This window comes from Oxyura jamaicensis, chromosome 4 (genome assembly GCF_011077185.1).
Source record: "Oxyura jamaicensis isolate SHBP4307 breed ruddy duck chromosome 4, BPBGC_Ojam_1.0, whole genome shotgun sequence".
Taxonomy (NCBI): Eukaryota; Metazoa; Chordata; class Aves; order Anseriformes; family Anatidae; genus Oxyura; species Oxyura jamaicensis.
Window position 1 is genome coordinate 94,059,059 of NC_048896.1, and position 20,059 is coordinate 94,079,117.

General features: G+C 50.8%; 1 protein-coding gene across 2 annotated transcripts in view; it reads left to right on the forward strand.

The window, feature by feature from the left end:
• Window positions 1-20,059, forward strand: part of ATRN (attractin) — a 144,754-nt gene that overhangs the window by 861 nt on the left and 123,834 nt on the right. The gene's annotated exons all lie outside the window — the stretch shown is intronic.

Genomic DNA, 20,059 nt, shown 5'->3' on the forward strand with positions numbered 1-20,059 from the left:
CGGGGGGAGATGGGGAAGGGGGAGGTGAGGGGGAGAAGCGGGGCTGAGGGCTCGCGTAGGGTTGGTGGGGGGGTATGGAGGAGCTGGGGGGGGTTCTGTGTGGGGGTGTCTGGGGGTTTTGTGGGGCTGGATGGGGTGGGGGGGGGTATGGTGGACCGAAGGGGGCTTATGGGGCGGCTCCCTATGGGGTGGGCTCCGGGGGGGGTCTGTGGGGTGGTCCCGTATGGGGTGGCCCCTGGTGGGGTTTTGTGGGGTGGTCCCCTATGGGGTAGCCCCCCACGGGGGGTTTTGTGGGGTGGCCCCTTATGGGGTAGCCCCCCGGTGGGGGTCTGTGGGGTGGCCTTCTATGGGATGGCCCTGGGGGGGGTCTGTTGGGCAGCCCCTTCTGGGGTGGTTTCTGTGAGGGGGGTGGTTGGTGGGGTGGCCTCCTATGGGGTGCCCCCCCCGAGGGGCATGCTGTGGGGCAGCCCCCACTGGGGTGGTCCCCGTTGGGGGGGGGGTCGTCTGTGGGGTGGCCCCCCACTGGGGTGGCCCCCGTGGTGGGGGTCGTCTGTGGGGTTGGCCCCCTATGGGGTGACCCTGGAGGGGGTCTGTTGGACAGCCTCCTTTGGGATGGTCCCTGTGGGGGGGGTGGTTGGTGGGGTGGCCCCCTATGGGGTGGCCCCCCAGAGGGGTTGTCTGTGGGATGGCTCCTGGTGGGGGTCTGTGGGGTGGCCCCTGGGGGCGTGGCAGGGTCCAGGGGAGGAGGAGGAGGAGGGCTGGGGTGTGGGTGGAAGGTTGGGAGGGCAGCAGGGGTTGGGTGCCCGCCCGCCGGCTCTGCCCATCGGTGGAGGTCTGAGGGGGGTGGGGATGGATCCAGGGGATGCAGGAGCTTGGCTGGAAAGGGGCTGGGGGTTAGCGGGGCTGTGGGGGCGCAGGAGGGTGGTAGGGGGTGCGGGTGGCAAGGTGTGGGAACAGTGGGGTGTGAGCACAGGGTGCTGCTCCTGCGGGGGGGCAGGAGTAAGGGTGGAGAATTTGGGGTGTTGGGGGTCTCCAGGGGGACCTTCACCGTCAGTGGTGAGGCTGAAGGGCTGGGGTTGTGTAGGGGGCACACCTGGGTGTAGGGCTGGGTGTGCTAGGAGGGAAAATGGGGCGATGGTAGCGCATGGAGGGGAGTAATGGGGTTGTAGTAGGTCTGGAAAGTGAGGGGGGGTCGGGGAAGGTGTTGGGGGGTGCATATGTAGAGGGTTTGGGATTAGCGTGGGGACTGCTGTGGTCGGAGGCAGGTGGGAGCAGCGAGGGCGTGGGGCCGGTTCCTGGGTAGGGGCAGAGGTGGGGGAAGAGCTGGAGTGCAGCTGGGGGGCAGGACCCGGCCGGGAGAGGGTTGGAGGGGGAGAGGAGGGGTGCACGAGCAGGTTTTGGGGCTGGGGGAGGCAGCAGGGGTGGCTGGGGGAGGGAACAAGCTCATCTCGGCTGGTAGCTCAAGAAAGCGGAGATTTTGGGTAGTGGTGAACTGGGGAGGGGTGCAGGCGGGGGGAGAAACGGGACATTAAAGGGGGTCCTGGCACGTGGGGAGCAGCTTTTGGGGCAGCCGAGCGCTGGTGGGAGTGGTGCTGGCGCCTGGGGAGGGACGGGGGTGGTAGCTGGGAGCCGCTGGGACGCCTGCTGCCTCCGGGACCAGTCGTGTGGTGATGGGGCTCAGAGGTGGGCTGCGTGGCCGGCGTCCGTCCCACAGGACGAGGAGTGGGAGATCAGTCTGGAAACAGGCTGGAAACGCTCCCTGCCTGCTCTGCAAGCTTTACGTTTCCAGCGGAGTTGTCTGCAAGGTGGTTACCTGCTCCGGTTTTGGCAGCCGTGGCAGCGAGGGCCAGCGCGTGTCTGCGTGCGTTAGGTGACTTCTCAGCAGGGCTGGCGCTTCGGGGGAAAAAAAGGAAATGAAAAAAAGGCTGATTGTCCTGGGCAGCGCTCGCCTCCGAGAGAGCTCCTCGCGGAAAGCACCAGCCACCCTGCGGTGATGCTCGGGGGAAGGGGAGCTGCGTGGATGAGAGAGACTTCACGTGATTTACAAGTTGATTCTGCTGGTTTTTTATCTGTATTTTTATTTGAATCGGATAGGGACGCGATGCAGCTGATCGGGAAGAGGTTTTGGAAGGGATCCGTGCCTGGCCAGGCAAGCTCTGGAAGTTGGGAGCTTCTTTTTCAAGGATTTGATCCAGTGTCATGATAAATATTTTCTCCTAGTTGAGAAGGGAGCGTTTTGGGATAGCCACTTGCTGTTACTTCCCTCGAGAACCTGAGGGTATTTGGATGTTTAAGGGGACCAGATGTGAATAGAGGCAGAGGCTTTTTTTGGGGTAGCCCAACTGGGGCTGCTGAGTAACAAAAAGTTGCTCTGTTTTCACTGCGAACTGCTGTTGTCTGCCTCGATAAAGCTGCTTGTTTCTCTTTCACCCCCAATTCCAGCGTAAAATGGTGACCAAAAACATAATGAACGTTTTTCTCTCCAGCCGTTTTGTTCCGCTGTTTGTTTACTGGTGAGCTGAAGTTTCTAGTCATGTTTTTAGACTTTGAGCTCCAAGAAAAGTGCCAGCAAGTGTTCTTGAGCAACGCTCAGAGCTCTGCGGTCACAGCTCTCCCCTGCCTCGGACTTGCTGTCCAGTCAGCGGTGGCACCGAAGCTTTTTTTGTGTGTTTCTCCTTCAGAAGGATTGGTTTTTGACCCGTAGGTACGGATGGGAAGCATAAAGGCTGGTGAAAATGTATTTCCAAGCGTGGCATATCCCACGTGCTTACCTACCTGACTGTGAAATGTAATTAAAATGGGCACGTTAATCGCCCTGCTCTTTATCTGGGTGTTTATGACGACTGCGTTCGTGGCCTCGGCTGGTTTATGCTGCACGCTGGGCTTGCCCAGATGCTTTCGCAGAGCTGCTCGACCCTCGCATCTCCCTGTGCTGGCAGGGAAGAGCGAAGCTCGTTGCTTCGTGGCACAGGCTGCTGATACCCGACATCGGGCAAGTCTCTGTGCTTGTGCCGTGGTTAGAAACCTGCACCATTTTCCTCCTTGTTTCACCCAAACCGCAGGAGGGGAGATGCCGTGCGCTGCGGCGCTGGTCTCACCCGGAGGCGTGTGTTTTTCCTCAGGATGGATGCTGTTCGGGCTCAAAAAGGGAACGATACACAAGTGCACCTGCACGGGGTCCTGTTGGTAATTCGTAGGTGTAGGAAAAATGAGAACAGGCCCATCTCTGCGAGGGCGAACGGTGCGCAAAGCAGAGGACCGAGGTGCGAGCCGTTCCGGGTGGCCTATTTTTCGAGGCGAGGAGCCAGCCACCTGAGTCCTTTCCAGGCACAGACCAAGATTGTGGTTTTACACGAAGCTGCGGCAGAAAATGTAGGGCACACCCGACGCGCTCCTGTCCTTCTGGCTGAGCCCCGCGGGCTGCCCTGCCGCCTGGGGTCTCCTGCGGGCTGGTGCCGGGGGAATTGTTTCTGATGTGCAGGCAGCAGAGAGAGGTAGGGCGCAGGTTAAGGGGTGAGCCCTGTTCTGCACGGGTTTCTCGGCCAAAAATTCTGGAGGATTGGACGAACTCTCAAGGCGCTGCCTTCTGGGAAGGTGGCTGGGTGAATGCGGTGTCGGTGGGCACGCTGCTGGGCGATCTGGTGTACGAGCCTAGCCACAAATGCAAACAGGCTCCGTGTTGTGTATAATTAGATACCAAATGCTTCCAGAAAACCGGGCTCTGCGTGTAAGGGCGCTGCTTCTCCTTTCACGGTAATCCTTTTTTTTGTTTTTTTTTGAGGTGGGAGATGGAAAATGCAGAGCGGCGCTTAGCGATGGAACACGACGGTGGGGAAATAAAATAAAGATGAGAGTGTATCTTTGAAACTACCGCTTTATTAATTTAATGGAGGCGGTTACGGGCTGCTGATTGAACGTTATTAAGGGCTCTGTGGTAGCACGCTGTCCTTGGCCGAAGAATATTGCAGTAAAGAGGAATTGTCTCTCTAGATGATTTGGGTGGGTCGTAACCTGCGAGAGCTGCTAGCTAGCAAAGGACCGCCACAGTTCCCGTTCCTAAATAAGTGGGAATTTGGTCGACACCTAGCGCACCAAGCCGCTGTCTCTAAGAAGCTCCCTGATGCAGTTTAGAGCTTTATGAGAGTCAGAAAGCTACTTAATACGTTAGAGGATGCTGGCAATTTGAATCAAATCAGTTTAAGCGCTTAAATTAGATTTGGGTGTTGTGTTTGCGCCTGTTCCCAGCTCCTCTGCTCCCTTTTCATTAGGGCGTTATCGTGCGTTAAAATTCTTTTCCATGTTGCTGTGTGAAAGGCTCCCTCGAACGACGTGCCCTGGTGGTGACAGAGTGGGAGATGTTTAAGCGGGATGAGCTTTAAGGAAAACACCGGGGGAAGAAAAAAAAAAACACCTCCTTAAATGGTTTAATTTAGTTCTCGGAGGCATTATTTACAGCTTGGGATTTGAAAATTTGCTAGGAGATGTGTGAAGATGTCTGTATATTCTTAGCTCTCTGTCTGCGGACTTACTCCTGGTCTGCTCCCGCAGAGGAAAACTCTTGGTTGATGTTTCATCCTCGTTCTCGCTGTTTTGTCATTAATCTCTGGATGGAACGGCTGCTATTTTACCGGAGTTGTTTTACGAACAAAGATCCATCTCCCTCTGAAACAGTGCAGTGGTCCTGACGCATCCAGGAGGTTCTGCACTTCTTGCTTTGTGGCCAGCACGAATATTTGCCTGGCATCAGTTGTTTAACGCTCGCAGTGAGCTCACTTGTTACTTCACAGCGTTTTCCACAGCGAGGAGTGGACGGCAGGCAACGCAGAGCAGTGAGGCAGCGCAGAGGAGGTAGGATCCTTGTCACCTCTGCCTCGTGCCCACCGAGCCCCTTCCCCGTTGAGCGTTAGGTGCCGGAATCGCCGAGGGTAGGAGGAGCAGCACCCGCGGCCGTCTGCTCGCTGAAGCGTGGCTGAGCTTTGGGACCTCTGGGGATGATGGAGCAGGGAGGGGGAACCTGGCTGTGCCTGCCGAGTCCAGGAGCACACCTCGGACCTGAACACCAGCACCTCCTTGTCTTCAGCGGTCCACACAAAAGACATTTGTGTCTCCTTTCTCTTGTAGAACACCAGGGAGAAGCCACCTGCGTCAGGTCAGCTGAAGTTGTCTGATTCCGCTCTAGGTTTTTCCATTATTTTGCAGGCTCTGTTGCTTCTTTCATCGTGGGTCCAAAATAACCTCACGTTGAGCTGGGTGTTCGTCACCATCTTACTCGATTTACAGTTAACAGAAGTGATTTTATTGAAATTCCACCGAATGACTGAGTTTTCACAGAAATGCTGTTTTATAAGTCTTCAAAAGAACCAGGAGATGCTCTCATCGTGCGCCCTAATGAAGTTAACTAACGTTTGCAAGGCAGGTGGCAGATCTCAGGTTCCCGGCTTGTTCCTCTGAAGCTTGGGTGAGCAATCAAATTTCAAACCACGAACTTACAACGCGTAACGTAAGCGTCTGTGATGATCCATGCTGAAAATCCTCTCTATACTGAGATAATGCTGCTGCTGACCAACCTGCATTAATTAACGGTACCCTCGGGTGCTCTTTTCTTAAAATTTGCCGGAAGAGTTTTTTTTTTCCAATTTGAAGTTCCAAGCACGGCGCTTGGAATTAGCTTCTTGATGTCGTAGAGCTTGTCTTCTTTTTCTATGCTCAACATTTTCTGTGCAAGGAGTTCCTCGGGAGCTCTTAAATCGTGTCTTCTAAAACGTAGCGAAAAGATGCGGTAAAAAAAAATGCAGAAGATGGGGTTCAGAATTGTACGATTTCATAAGTGAAGGGGTTTGGGAGGAGGAGCGAGCCGATACAAACCGGAGCTCACCCACAAAGAAGGACTGCAAGGATATTCTTACAGTACTTTTGTTCTTGTGTAGCCGAAGTCTGCCTGCGAAACCTCTGCAGCGCATTGAAAGCGGGGCTGGGAGATTTGATAAGCAATAATAGAGCACAGAATGAAGATGATCATTTACTTCTGTGCGTGGCTTTGAGTCAAATAGTCATGAAGTCACGAAATACCGAACCAGTAATGATGTGTGCTTTATGCTTCCTGCTTTTGTTCCTTTGGTTGTGGCAGATCCACATGGAGTTCCTTCGGACATGAGACAGCCACAAACGTCCTTCCCTCCCTTTGCTTCAAATAAATATTTATTTTCCATCTCTCTGGAGGTGCAGGTTGCTGCAAGGGTTTCAGTGGATGTGCTGCGTGTGAGATCGCAGGGCATGATTTTGGCTTCCAGAACCTGAAATCCTCGGGATCCTCACAACGGGAGGGATCCGTCCCGCTGAAATCGTGATGGATGGCGAGAGACCTGACCTGCACGCTGAGCAGCCTCGGAGTTAAAATCCGATGAGCTAAATTTAGCACACCAGAAGGGCGGATTTTTAGAATAATGTTTTAAAGGAAACGGGCTCAGTATTTTGGGCTGATAATAGCCTTTGTCACGTGGAACGGATTTGAGCGTTACACTCATCAGCTGAGCAATCCTCCTGATAAAGAAGGGCAGCCGATGGCCAGATCAGATGGCGTGAAATACTTCTAGGATGAAGCGGGGGATGCTCGAAGTTTCGGGTACCAGTTGTGGCTTCCTTGGGTGAAACTGCTTCCCGCAGCGTTAGCAGTCAGAGTTTTCAGTTCCCCGAAAATGCAGAAGCAGAATTCAACTGGGGCAAGGGTGATCGTGCTAGCTGGGGTTTTCCAGTGTGGAAAAAACTTTTTTTTTTTCCTTCTGCCAAGCCTGCTGAGCTCGTAGCTGCGGGACAAACAGCGCTGCCCAGCGCAGACGGGCTCTGTGTGGAGACCTGAGGATGTGTGAATGCAGCTGTGAAAATCCCGCTTTTTCTCTTATTTCTTGTTCTCTTTGTAGCTCCTGTTTTTCAGAAGCCTTAGTTTTTATTTGCTAGCCTCTGTAGTCTGAAAGGACAGATAATAAGCGAGGCTAAGGTGGGAGAACACCCTTTTGAAGAGTTTCTTATTAGTCAGTGTTTGTGTTGCGTGAAAATTTAATATCAGTCTCCGAGGTGGTGCTTGTCTACTTAGGGTATAAAAGCTTGGCGCGGGTGAATTAGCATCTCTCTCAACCCATGTACGAACCCAGATGCGGAAGGTGAGGGGCATTGTTCCACTCAGAAAAATGTCGGTTGGCTTTAACGTGATTTCCTTGCCAAGCCGTGGCTTCAGCGACGGTGCTTTTTGAAGCCGCGGTAGCCTTTCCTCCCTGCTGCTTTTCACTCATCGGTATTGCCACGAGAAAAATCAAGACGACGCTTCCAGGGCTTCTGGCTTTGGTGAGGCGCTGCTGGTCTAACGCCTGGCTGTGTGAGTGTGGGGTTTTATTTTCAGCATCCTCGCACGTGTGGCGGTACACCCTTCCTTTCACAGCTTTGTAGCGCTCAGAGCGTGGGTACGGTGGGGCTGCAGCCAGATATTTTCAACCCAATCCCCTTATCGGCAGAAAATCTATGACCGAGGTTCACCCAGCGTGCACGTTTTGGATTTCCTTGTTTGCCGCCGTCGAGAGGGTGTTTGTGCTCCCCTGCAGCGAGCTGTCCAGGACGGCTTTGTGAAAACCCTTTCAGTAACCACGTGTGGTGCTGTTCCTGCCCGAGTTAGGCACCTGCCTCCTTAATGATTAATTTGAGACCCTATTAATGCGGACCGCAGGGCGTCACGTGAATTTTCCAGCAATCTCGGCGCTGAGGTTCTCCGATATCCGCACCTGTAACAAACTTTGATCTCGTGCGTCATCGGCGGCGGTGGTGCCAAGAAAAAAACTTCGCAGCCGCTGCAAGGCCTGAGCTGCCAAGGGCTGACTGCGGGGCAGCAGGAAGAGGCTCGGGGCAAACCTCCTGTGATCCTCCTGTGATTTCTCTTAGGAAAAAATCATCTGCCCCGGCAGAACGGCAGGCAGGCATCGCGAGCCGTTCGTTCAGCTGGAGGCCAAGTCCCACGCTGCAAATAACACGCTGGGAAATAATTCCTTCTGAGGTCACCGATGGCTTTCGTAGCTTTTTTTTTTCAAGCTGAGATTGGGAACAGGAATAATTGTGGTCAATTAAATGTGCGCTATTTGGAAAAAAAAATGGTGCTAAATTCTTTATGCGAGATGGGCTCCGTGCTTCCAGATGCATTTATTTATAGTTGCAGCCTGACAGAGCTGGCGCTTTTGTTAACTGCTTGATTTATGGCGTTCAGGCTCGTCACCGGGAGCCGTTTAAATATGGGTCAGTCCGCGTCTGCTTCTCACAAGCACAGGTTGCGGAGATCCTTTAAAGTTGGTGTTTTTCATTTCGGGAACCGTAACGGGTGTTTAAACATGCCCTCGCTCAACTATTGGAGTATGAATCATTTGGAGGAGGTGTTGAAGTAGTTCAGAGTCAAAAACAGAACTTGACTTCTTGCCTCTGCACTTTTTTTTTTATCCAAACCATCCATTCGAATGCTGCCGGTAATTTTGTTCGAGGATACGCTGCTAATTTTTTCGCTCGTTTTCTCTGAATTTATATCAGGGGCCTCCAAGTCCATCCTGCGCGTGGCGCAACGATCCCCCAGTGCCTGGCCTGACGCGGTGTGCCGCTACTCCCAGCAGCCTGAGCTGCCGAAGATTTCTGGGGCAGCGGGCGCGTGGGGTGCCAGCTCATGCATCAATCCCTGCGGCAAATGGCGTAGCTCACGGTTCGCGCGCGGGTCCGGGTTCGGGGGGTGAAGGGGGAGTGATTCGGTGGGAATCGGGGTCGTGTGGTCGCTTGGTGAAGCCGTAGGGACTTGGTAGACTGTAACTCTTCCTCCAGCACCTACGGGCGAGTGGAAAAAGGGCAAGGGGACTTGAGTCCTGAAAAGGCAAAGGTAACGAACAGAGAAACAGCCAGGATTGGTACATCAGTTCTTCAAAACCGGGCCGCTTCTTCAAAACTTGTTCGAGGTGGAAATACCTCCCGCTTCCAGGAACCAAGCAGGAACACAGCTCATCATCTGATCTTCTTGGTTTGCTCTCCTTATCTATGAAACAAGGACGAGTTGTTAAAGAGAGCCGCCTAAAGATGTTGTGACGGTGACGTTATCCGTGCAGGAACGTGGAGGTTTCAGCGGACGTTGTAGCGGTTGTTGTGCATGGCAGCTGGTATCCAGCTTCTTTGTTCTGAGGTTTGTAGTGTCCTACACCAGAAATGTAGTTAGTGTTACTAAAAATGTGCAGCAATCGGCTTCACCGAGGCTTATGAAAAAGGATATTGTAAGTTAAAAGTGAAGAAGTTGAAATGTGATCTTAATTTCTCTGCTCAGTGCCGACAGGAATCTGTCATGTGAGATTTAACCCGATTTCCGCGTGGTGACTTCTTCCTTTGCTCAATCAGAGCCCGTCAAGGCATCAGAACATCTTCTGTGCCTGCGGTTTGCTTGTTTCCATACAAGCTGGGTGTGTACGAGAGCGTGAAGAGATTGTGTTGAAGACGACATCCTTTTTCTTACTCGCAGCCTCCCGAAACCAAACTTTGAGCATCTCACGGCGCGTAAGACTGAGACATCACGGTGAGAAAGGAGTGCAGGCACGAAGGCAGAGTGGCTCACTCTCTGCAGCTCCCAGGGGAGGCTGAGGGAGGTTTTCCCTTTTTTTTTGTAGGGTTGATGCAACTTCACGCATCTCGTTGCATCATTCTGGGGTAAAAAAACGTTGGCTGTGTCATGGGACTCGGGGCGTGCACGGCCGCTGTGATCTAAATAGTTCTCTTCTAGGAAGGAGCGGTGTTCCTGTGATCCCTGGAAAAAGGATTTGAGAGCTGCTCCTTGCACCATGTGTGGGGAGGAGGGAAGGGTGCTCGGCCCCGTTGTTTTGCAGACCCACCGCAGTGCGGGAGCGGTAGTTTGGGGTGAGCGCAGCCCCTAAATCTGTAGTGTTTCCTGGAAAAGAGATCAGCATTTTCCTGTCTTCTGTTTGCCCAGAGCTGTGGCTGCCCAATTCCTGGAAGTGCTCAAGGCCGGGTTTGATGGGGCTTTGGGCAACCTGGGCTGGTGGGAGGTGTCCCTGCCCATGGCAGGGGGTTGGAATTAAATCGTCTTTAAGGTCCCTTCCAACCCAAACCATTCCGTGATTCTCTTATTGTGTGTAGAGAACAGCAAAAGCCAACCTTCACAAAGGGTTTTATTTTCTTTTTTTGCGGATGGAAGAAGAAATTCTGTAGGAGACAACTGCAGGAGACGACTGCGTACATGCCCATCGATCTCTGTTTACCCATGAATGTTCCTACGCTTCTTGTTGCTTTAGAGTTACGGTGGAGTCATGGGCATCAGAAATCTGCCAGGACGTTTCAGAGCCGGGCTTCTCCACATCCTCGCTGGGCATCAAAGCTGTCCTGTTGGACCTGAGGGCTGCCGAGGACAGGCTGGTTGCATCTCGCTGCCCCGTGGGACCGCGAGGCTTGAATTGTCGATTCCTGTAGTGCCTCGTAGCGTAACAGTTTCATGAATGGCTTGGCCAAAAGCAACAAATTCTCACGGAAAAGTTAAGGGCGGCTGGATGAAGGCCGCTTTCATAGTGGTGTATTTCCGCCAGCACTGCCAGAATGTTTTCCATGGGATCGTTGTCACATCTGAAGAGGAAATGCTACTTGTTTTGAGGGCAGCAAATATTGTGGAGAATTTCTGTGTTCTCCTGTTCCGTGTAAACAGCCTGGAACCCCTCTGGGAGTCTGGACCCTTGGTGGGCTAAGGGCTTACAGCAGGTCAGGACTGTGGCTTGGCATGAGCTGCTTTTACTTAAATATCCAGTTAAATAATAATAATAAAAGATAGGTGTGATTTTAATGGGGTAAAAGTACCTGTATCCGTCTATCAGTGTGTATCTCTCTCTTCATCCAGTGACCTTCTGGCACTTAGACACAGGATTTCCTTTCTGCTAATGACCTCGAGTAGAAACTGCTCTGCAGGAAAGAAAAGCTTTTTATAAGCTTTTACTCTCGGTCAGACGTTTTCACTGTTAGCTCTTGAAGACGCAGAAAAAAAGTCTTTAAAAACAAAATCTGGAAAATCTCGGCCCTAATTAGTTTTGCCTTGCGGCGACCTCTGCGTACACGGAGAATAGCAGTGGTGATTTTCTACAATTTGATTTCCTTTTAGCAGTTCACATTTGCGTCTTCCGCATAAAACAGCTCCAGTGTAGTAAAGCTGTACGGTTACCTTGGTGTGGGCTTAAAATAAGAGCTGGGCAGGTCGCTGGGTATTCCCTAGCGTGTAATATCCTGCTTAAGTAATGGATTTAGGGAGGAAAGAAAAAAGGGTTCAGCTCTGGGAGATAGTTTGGCCGAAGGAGTTCTGATATAGATAATGTTTAAGTTTATTAATCATCATTTCATCCCCAAATTTTGCTATGAGCTGCCTTTTGAGGAATACCACCCTCGGGCTGTTTGGGGGATGACCACGCAGCCACCAGTGCCATCGGGCACGGGGTGTTTTGGTGCCCGAAGCTGGACGATGTCAACGTGCTGATGCGGCCCGATTTCAGGTCATCTTCAGAAATATTTCTGTGTGAGCTCGGCCGGTGCAGAAGGAGCCGAGGCGAGCTCAGGGAGCTTCCTGGCTGTCTTGGCTTCGCAGCGGTATCGACAGCAAACTGCAGCAGGTCTGAAAATGGGGGAAGGAAATCTCTGATCCTTTACAGTCGGGGTCTGTACCTTGGTTTCTTCCCTGTTTTTTTTTTTTTTTTTTCAAAGAAGCCTCGCGTGAGACGGGTGCAGCACGTTTCCGAGTGAATGAACGTGGGCTGGAATTACAGCATTGATTTATGAGCTGGTTAACTGCTTTGATGCCTAATTGATGCAGTACAGCAAGTACTTCGCAGCCCTTGCAGGCTGAGGCCGGGCTGCTGACAGCCTTCTGAAGCAAATCAGTGTCTGAGCTGTCAATCCGCAGCCGCTAATTGGGAGCTGTTCCCCACACCACTCTTTTGGGGAATGCGGAGTCCTTCCCCAGACGGGTTGTTAAACTGCAAAGCTCATCATCGGCGTTGGAGATGAGAACCGAGTACGTATGTACCCAGATCGTCTTACTTATTTGTACTGAGGGAGTGCGTAGGAGTCCTAGTCATAACATTTGGATTGTGTTTCCCCGAAAATAGTCCCCGTTGTAAGTTGTCCTGATTATTTGTAGCCATGGGACTGACGTTCACTGGCTCAAATCGAATTTTCTGGCTTTTTCATTGCTCCTCTTTTGTCTTAATGGCTCGGTGAGGTTTTGGGAAGCACAGTTGTATTCTCTCTGTCCTTATTTCACTTTGAAAACCTTTTCTTTGTCTAAGCAGCATCAAATTTTTCTCTCGGGTGAGGATTCCCATAACCTTTTACGAGCAGTTTTAAACAGTCGGCGTGAAGAGCTGGTCGTAGAAAGTAACAGTAGCCGAGTCTTCGGACTGGAAGAAGGATGTGTAGCGTCCCTTTTTAAAAACGAATTGGCGTCACCCGGAGCAGTCCCAAAGCAGAAGCCGGAGCGTGCTACGTGGCGTGCAGGGAGCTCTTCCCCTTTGATGTGGGAGCAAGGAGCACGGAGGGAGCTGACAGCCGAGCACGCCTCCCGTTGTGTCACTTGTGCTGACATCGGAGGAACCAGGCTCCCTCCCAGGTGGCAGGTATCCCGGGCAGCGTTTGGGAGGGGAAATGTGTTTGAAGACTAGAACCTGATTCGGTATTTTCTCTGCTGACCTGGGCACTGATTGCATCCGCTGGTGGTGTCACGGGGAATCCTGCCTACGGAGCTCCCTGCGTCACCCTGGGACAGCAAAAGGATGAGCGAAGTGACAGAACCGCGCTGCGCTGCGGTGTTACTCGTGCTGATTTACAGTGCCTGGTCTTTGAAGGCTTGGTATTTGTCAGCGTGAAGCTTTTCAAAGACCAAATGAAATAAAAAGGCGGTGAGGTAAAAGAGGGAAAATAAGAATATCATTTAAAGCCCTGGTAAAAGCATCTCCTGGGTGGTCTCCTCTAACCAAGCGGTGCGTTTCTAACCCCTTGTTACCCAAGAGGAGCGTTCAGCTCTTATTTCTAGGGGGTCTGGCTGAGGTTTAATTTCTAGGGAGCCCGGCTGAGGCTTGCACTGAAGTTGTTCATGGCTATTGATCAGCAAATGCCCTCGCCTGCAGTTATTTCTCCCCAGCATAAGGAAAAGATAGCGTTACAGCGCGTCAGCCGTGCGAGCCACAAACTACCCTTTCAGTCCCCCAGGGTGCACTTTGCCAAGCGTGCAGTGCTCGTTTTGTGATTTGGAAAAAATGGGATAAATGATGCTTTTTGGCACAAAGCAATCCCCACGTTTAATGCTGGACGATTCACTGTGGCTCCAGGCGCTCTGATCCTGCGCATCACTCGCCGTACAGCCCTGCGGAAACCTGCCTCCAGTAGGAGGCACTGCAAACTGGAACGCAGCGATTGTGGAACCGTTTGTCGTGCCATATTCCCCTTTAAAACCTATTAAATTGTATTAGAAGCCAAGATTGTGGTGGGTTTCTTATTTACATGTTGCTTTTCAGCTCGCACTTCAGCAGTGTAGATGGGGAGGGGATGTTTTGTTTTCTAATCGTTACTGTGGCAGTGTTTTCCCAAATGGAAAGGGATTTCCATGTTACCATTTGACGGCGTGAAAAGGTTATACAAAGTCCTCTAGGGCTCTTAATACAGAGCAGCAACCTCAAATGGAAATAATTAAAGCAAAATAATGTGGTTACGCTGCCACTCAGCGCTGGTTGGCATGGAGAGCTGCCAGCGGAGCAGGCTGGGTGCTCTCACCAGGCTTTGCTCTCCATCACGGTTTGAAGTTAAGTGTTTCTACCCAAAAATCCCACTTGGAGGGAAACCTGACCTTTTCAGGGGCTCACATCCTGCTCTGGATGTAAGATTATTTGCAGGAAGTCCAGCTTTTTCCTCGCTTGTAATGTATTTATGTTTGGGGGGGTGTGTTTTTTTGAAATTCAGGGATTTCTTCAGAGCTTTCTGCTTAAAAATGCCTCTTCCACTTCCAGTCTCTTGCTTGGCAGACCCAACAGCACTTGCGATCACTGTTTATATGATCAAGAAGTGCTTAAAGGGATTGAAAAGTTCATTTCAATCGGTTTTGCTTTTACTGGTTTAGAACATTCAAAGAAGATCTCTCGCAGGTTCGCGATGCTGTTGGTGAGGGATAGTGAAGCCAGTGCAACAACAGTTAAATAGATAAAAATAACTAATAGATTAAATATAAATAGTAAATATACTATTAAATAGTAAAAATTCGGGTGAAATTTCTGTAGGGCACAGAAGTACTAAGGCCCTAAAGCACTTTTTTTTCCTTAGATTTATTTATATAAATTACTTTTTTTCTTTTTGTAACATTCCTCTTTGGGTCAAAAAGCGATCATTTTTAATACAATTCTGAAAACCTGAGTGCAGAACGTGGCTACTACCGTAACTTCTAGGTATTGCTTCGCTGTCCCGAGGGTTCTGTTTGTAAAACCTCACCCTGACAGTGCCTCCGTGTTTGGTCAGCGTGGAAACGCGGCTAAATGAAGCAAGCTCCTGAACGCCGCGCAGCAAATCAGCGGCAGGGACCAGGCTTTGGGGTTTCGGGGCTCGCTTGGCAGAGCGGTGTCTGCTTGTTGACGAGTCGCAGCGCTGCTCCTGCGGAAAGAATTCCTGCTCCAGAGCAGCCCGGGTGAAGAGCCATGGGAAGACGTCTGCTTTCCAGTTCGCTACGGAGCGATCGGAACCCGTAATAAGTCGATCCGCTGTGACTTTTTACTCCCCGCTCGCCACGTGTGAATTGCTTATTGATTTTCGTGCCAGCCAACATTAACAGGATGAAGTCCTCCACCTTATCGAGGCGGTAAAGCCGCCATGCAAATAGTCCCCAAATTCATTAGGGTTCCGGAGCCGCAGCAATCTGCGCTGTGTTTAACTTGCAAATTTGGGGCGAAAGCATCCTGTTTGCTCCTGCTGTCAAAGCTCTCGTCCTGCCTCGGGTGCGCGAGTTTAACGATTGCCTTTGGCTGAAGAGCCCAGTCTGCTTTCAAGGATTTTGGGGGTTGGCTGTTCATGAAACACTCGGATCGCGTTTGAAAATCGTTGGTCACGCGTGAAAGAAAACGGAGGTTCGAGTTAGGCTTTTAAATGAGTGGCCCAGCTCTTAAAATGCTGGGCATTGGTTATTTGTCAGTCTTTTTTCCTCATTTGACTACCTGCCCTTGTGGACAGTTGTTTAGGAGGGAGGGGGAAAAAAAAAATCCCTGTGTTTTGTTATGTGGGCGATGGGGAAGTGTTTAAATGCCGCCGATCCTTACTGCTTTTGGGGAGTTATTGCCCATTAACCCCAATTTAAAGGTGGCAAAGCCAGGGCGTGCTGTCCCTAGGGCAGCTGCTGCCTCCTCACCCTTCTCACCTGTAATATTTAATTAACAGTGAGTGCTTAACGGGCTTTAATTTTCCAGCTAAAACTTAAACGCACTGGTTTCCCAGGGAATGCCATCTCCTGGTTGGAGAACTGTCGGGTGTTTTCAAACTCTGCTCGTTCAACTTGAGATGAGAAACACACTCCCAACCCCAAGCAAAGAGCTACGCAGCTGGAGAATCTGAGCGTTTCCACTTTCTCTAAAATAGGGACTGTAATTAACGGAACAATTTGACTCCGAGCCAGTCTGAACAGCCTGGCTTAATCTAAATAAAAACCCGAATGCTCGGAGCGAGTTTTGTCTCCCTTTTCCCAAACCGGGCTCTAACAAATAAATGAAATAACGAGATGCTAAATTCTCCAAATAGCACTGCCGAGCTCTTGGGGGCGAGAACGCATCTGTTTGTGCGGGTGGGCTGAAGGGGAAAAACAAGTTGGGTCCACGTCCTCGTCCCGCTGGGGCTTCGTGGATCTGGGGCAGCGTGCAGGGACGGCTCGAGCTGTCCCCGAGCTCGTCCTGAGCTGTGACACTCAGGAGCTGGGCACCGCCTTCCCCTCTACTTGCCTGTACAGCCCTTTTTTATTGCTGTTCATCACTTGGAGAGCGCTGCAAGTGAGTTGTGTGCAGGTTATGGTTCCAAGAAGTTGGTGGAATCCGCTGTGAAACTTCTTCATCCCGTCAGGTATCAGGTCCGGGAGCTGGGCTCTCATCCTCGTGGCTCCCTTCCAACTTGGGATGTTTTGCCTTGGGATGTTCTACCTTTACATGAAAAGAGCCACCAGCCACCTGAATTTTTATGTCTGCTTTGGAGAGGGGTTTTTGGTGTAAGAACAAACCGGTTCCTGAAAACGTTTCTTTCCAGTGAGTGGTATCTTTGTTTTAGGTGTCAGAGAGGAATTTATTACCGCGGCTGCTTCACTTCTTAGCCCTCGTTCTGTAAATTATCTCTGGCAGATTAATTTAAAGCGCAGCAAATGAGAGCAAGTTACTGACCTTATGATGCATCGATACATCTGTTAGGTCTGGAAGCCATTCACCTTTAATTTCCCTCCTCTTAATAACTTGAAATTTGGTATTAACACCATTTATTGCGTTAACTAGCGTAAATGACTACTCCTTTCACCGAGATTGCGCTCGGTGCTGCAGCCCTGACCATTAATCTGCCCGACAGCAGGGCAGAGCAGCTTTGGGCCACGAAGAAAAGCACAATCTGGGGGAAAACCACTTCGTCGGCGCCCAGGTTGGCCATCGCTGGACTTGACCCACGTGTGGGATGCCGGAGCCAGCTGCTTGGGAATAACGTCAGCACCTCCCGAGTCCTCCCAGGAAGGCAGCGGGCGGATAATGGGGCAGTGTTGGAGCCAAGCACTCGACGTGAAGTAGGTGACACGTTCCTGCTCCGGAGGATGCCACAGAACAGCCGCTCTTAATCCTTCCGACCTGGCAAATCAGAAGTTTGAGTCTTGTTTTCAGCACTTCAAAGGCAGGAGTGAGGTTGGCTTGCAGGGCTTAAGGGTGCTTACAGTAGGTGGTCGGTGTTACTCTTTCAAATTATGGTTTAGGACATGTTGGTTGTGTATAGAGGTGACTAAATGGAACTGCACGAAGCTAACTGGGAAACTGGGATAAGGCACAATCATTCCTTTTTTGATGTTCTTCACCAAAAAAAAAAATGTGAACGGGAGATTTTGTGCAGAATTCCTAGTTAGTGTCAATGTAGACGTTACTGGAACGAGGAAAGAGCTTGGTGACTAAATCCTAAATAACAAAGTAGGATTTCTTTTTTCTTCCCAGGAAAGGTTAGTTGAGATACGGCCTCTATCAACTCTGGTAGTGAAGAGAGAGAGAGAAAGGGGTTATTTCAAAACTTTGCATAAGCGGCGTTCAGCCCCTGTCTTTGTTTTTGTTGCCACAAATCTGTTGGGAGCAGATGGAATTTCATTTTTTCCCGCTGCCGTCCAAGAATAACTCCTTCTGAAGTCATTTCAGAGGCGTCGGGAGAGGTGCATATGGCATTTCGGAGATGGAAACAATGATTTTTGCAGCCCTGGGGGCGGCCGGTCCTTCGCTGGACGGCTTTGGGCTCTGCAGGTGCTCCTCAAGGACGCCCCCAATTGCCTCGCTTTGTGGGTTGACCCCAGAGTTCATTACGTAGCCCACCTGTTGGGTCGGCTTTACCTTTTTATTTATTTGTTTATTTTAAGGGGAAAAAAAAACCAAACATCTGTGGAGGTTGTCAAGAGACCTGCGCGCTAAGATGCCGACTTACTACAAGAAAAGAAAGAAAAGCGACTTGTGTGCGCGCCCGCCTCTGCTGCTGCGAAATCAGTGGGCTGGCGGCTGCGACCTCCCCTGCTCCGCCGAGCTGTTTCATAGACAAACACTTGAGAGGTGTTTGTCGTGTAGGGAAGCGCTAGCAGATCTTGGATATGGAGATATTTTAGCCTGGCTGTTGCTAAGGCTGCATTGGCACAGACCGTAAATTCTGCATTATGTGCAAATAAGTGCCTCCTTTTTGAATCTTCAAGCTTCGCTCCAAATAGAAAACAGTTTCTTAGCCTGTAATTGGTTAAAGATCATGCAAAACCTCTCTTTTTATTTTTTTTAAAGGGGGGTTTGTCTTATTTCTGTATAGTTTTTCTTGCTATGTCCTATATTGCAGTTGAGGCAGCAAGGCTAGGTGTTTTAATAGCCTAGAATCTAAGTTGGTGCGCCAGGAAAGATGTAGTGATGATAATTTGGTGTGCTGATGCATTTAACGGAATCGCAGAATTGTTAGGGTTGGAAAAACCCTCCAACTCATCAGGTCCAACCATCCCCCTACCATCCCTGTCACCCACCGAACCACGTCCCCAAGGACCACGTCCAACCCTTCCTTGACCACCCCCAGGGACGGTGATGCCACCACCTCCCTGTCACCCCGTCCCCACACCCGACCGCTCTGTCTGAGCAGAAATGTCTCCTCATGTCCCACCTGAACCTCCCCGGGCACACCTTGAGGCTGTTCCCTCTTGTCCTAGCTGCAGGAACTGAGAAGAGCCGACTTGGAAGGGCTGCTCCTGCTAAGTCACTGGCACGTGCCAGGTGGGCATGGGGAGGTTGAGGAATGATGCTTGAAAGTCCCCTTACATCTTCACTTCCAGGAGCCGAGATTTGTTGGGTTGCTGGGTATTGTCCCATTGATTTTCTTGGGCTCTTTAATAAAACGTTGGGCTGGGTTGAGCAGCGTGGGCTTACTTCATTCCTGCAAGGAGCTGGTGGAAAAATTGAGGCTCGCTGGTGGAGCGAGCTGCGTAGTGGCTCGGCTGCTCTGTGCCAGCAGTACAAGTGTTGATTTAAGGGATTGAGTTTATTCCATCAAGTCTACGCCAACTGTGGCCTTCTCTCCTTTCACTAAGCTGGGATTCTGGCTCTGGTTGGGTATAAACTAAAAGAGGGGAATTCCCATCTCGTGGGCGTCAACAGCATCGTGTCCCAAGCGGCATTTCCTTACACCAGTGGTTAGATGAGGGATTCACAGTGCGGTCATGGAGCTGATCACATTTGTTGATTCTTTCAGAGGAATTTCACCAGTTTTTAATAAAAAAAACATCACCAGTTTATCTAACGGAACAGTGTTCGCACGCGTGGATTTTGTCACTTGAGGGATGCACGGTGGTGCTGAGCAGACCTTAAACATCAGCGTTTCTGCTGAAAATACAGCTTGCTGCTAACACATGGGTGTGTGAGGGTTACATTTTGATAATAAATTACTTCTCAAGCAGCTTTACCGTTCAATATGCTTTTTCTTTTCCCTTGTTTGCCATCCCGATGACAGATTTCCCACGTTGGCATGTAACCCATCAGGGGTGCCTCTGCCTGGGGGTGCAGCATGTGGACGTACACAGCACTGTGCAGCACCGAAGCAGGAGAGGAGCAAGAACACGATGCTTTATAGTGCTCAGAGTTTGGGTTTTTAGTATGTAAAGGCACTGCTGCCTCAACTCCAGTCATTTGTTTTATTTTTTATTATTTTCTGAGTTTTGTTCTACCTAACGATGGGGAACTTACCAGGAAGCTAAGTGCATGCGTCTGCCTTGACAAGATATTTGAAGTGTTCAATATTGAGTTGTTTTTATCCCTACTTTGTACCGAATTGCTTTCATTAAAACTGAGTCACGGGGGGAAAATACCGCTCACTTTTCTGCTAGGGGTTACAGTCATCCTTCTTGCTGTCGTCAGGAATTCAGCAGAACAGACCATGGGATGGGAGAGCAGCTGGCTTGAAGTGGAAAATGGGAGGGAAGGGGGGAAGGACCGATGCACGAGATGTGCAGGGAGGATGATTACAGTTCTCTACCACGTGCGGACGGGCAAGCCAAGTCCATGCAAATCCAGAAATTAGAAGGGATGGCTTTTGTTCCCTTCTTTCTTTCTTCTGGGTATATCCAAGATTATCTGTAAGATATGCATGTTAAGGAGGTGGCTGCTCACCTCTGGTTACTTCTGCAGCTGCCAAAAAGCGTTCGATGGAGAGGACAGAAGTGGGCTCTGCAGTCGAGAGCCAGCGGTGAGCTGCTTTCAGCCCCCTTTCAGCCCAGTGAGCTGCCCATCGCAGCCCCCAGCCC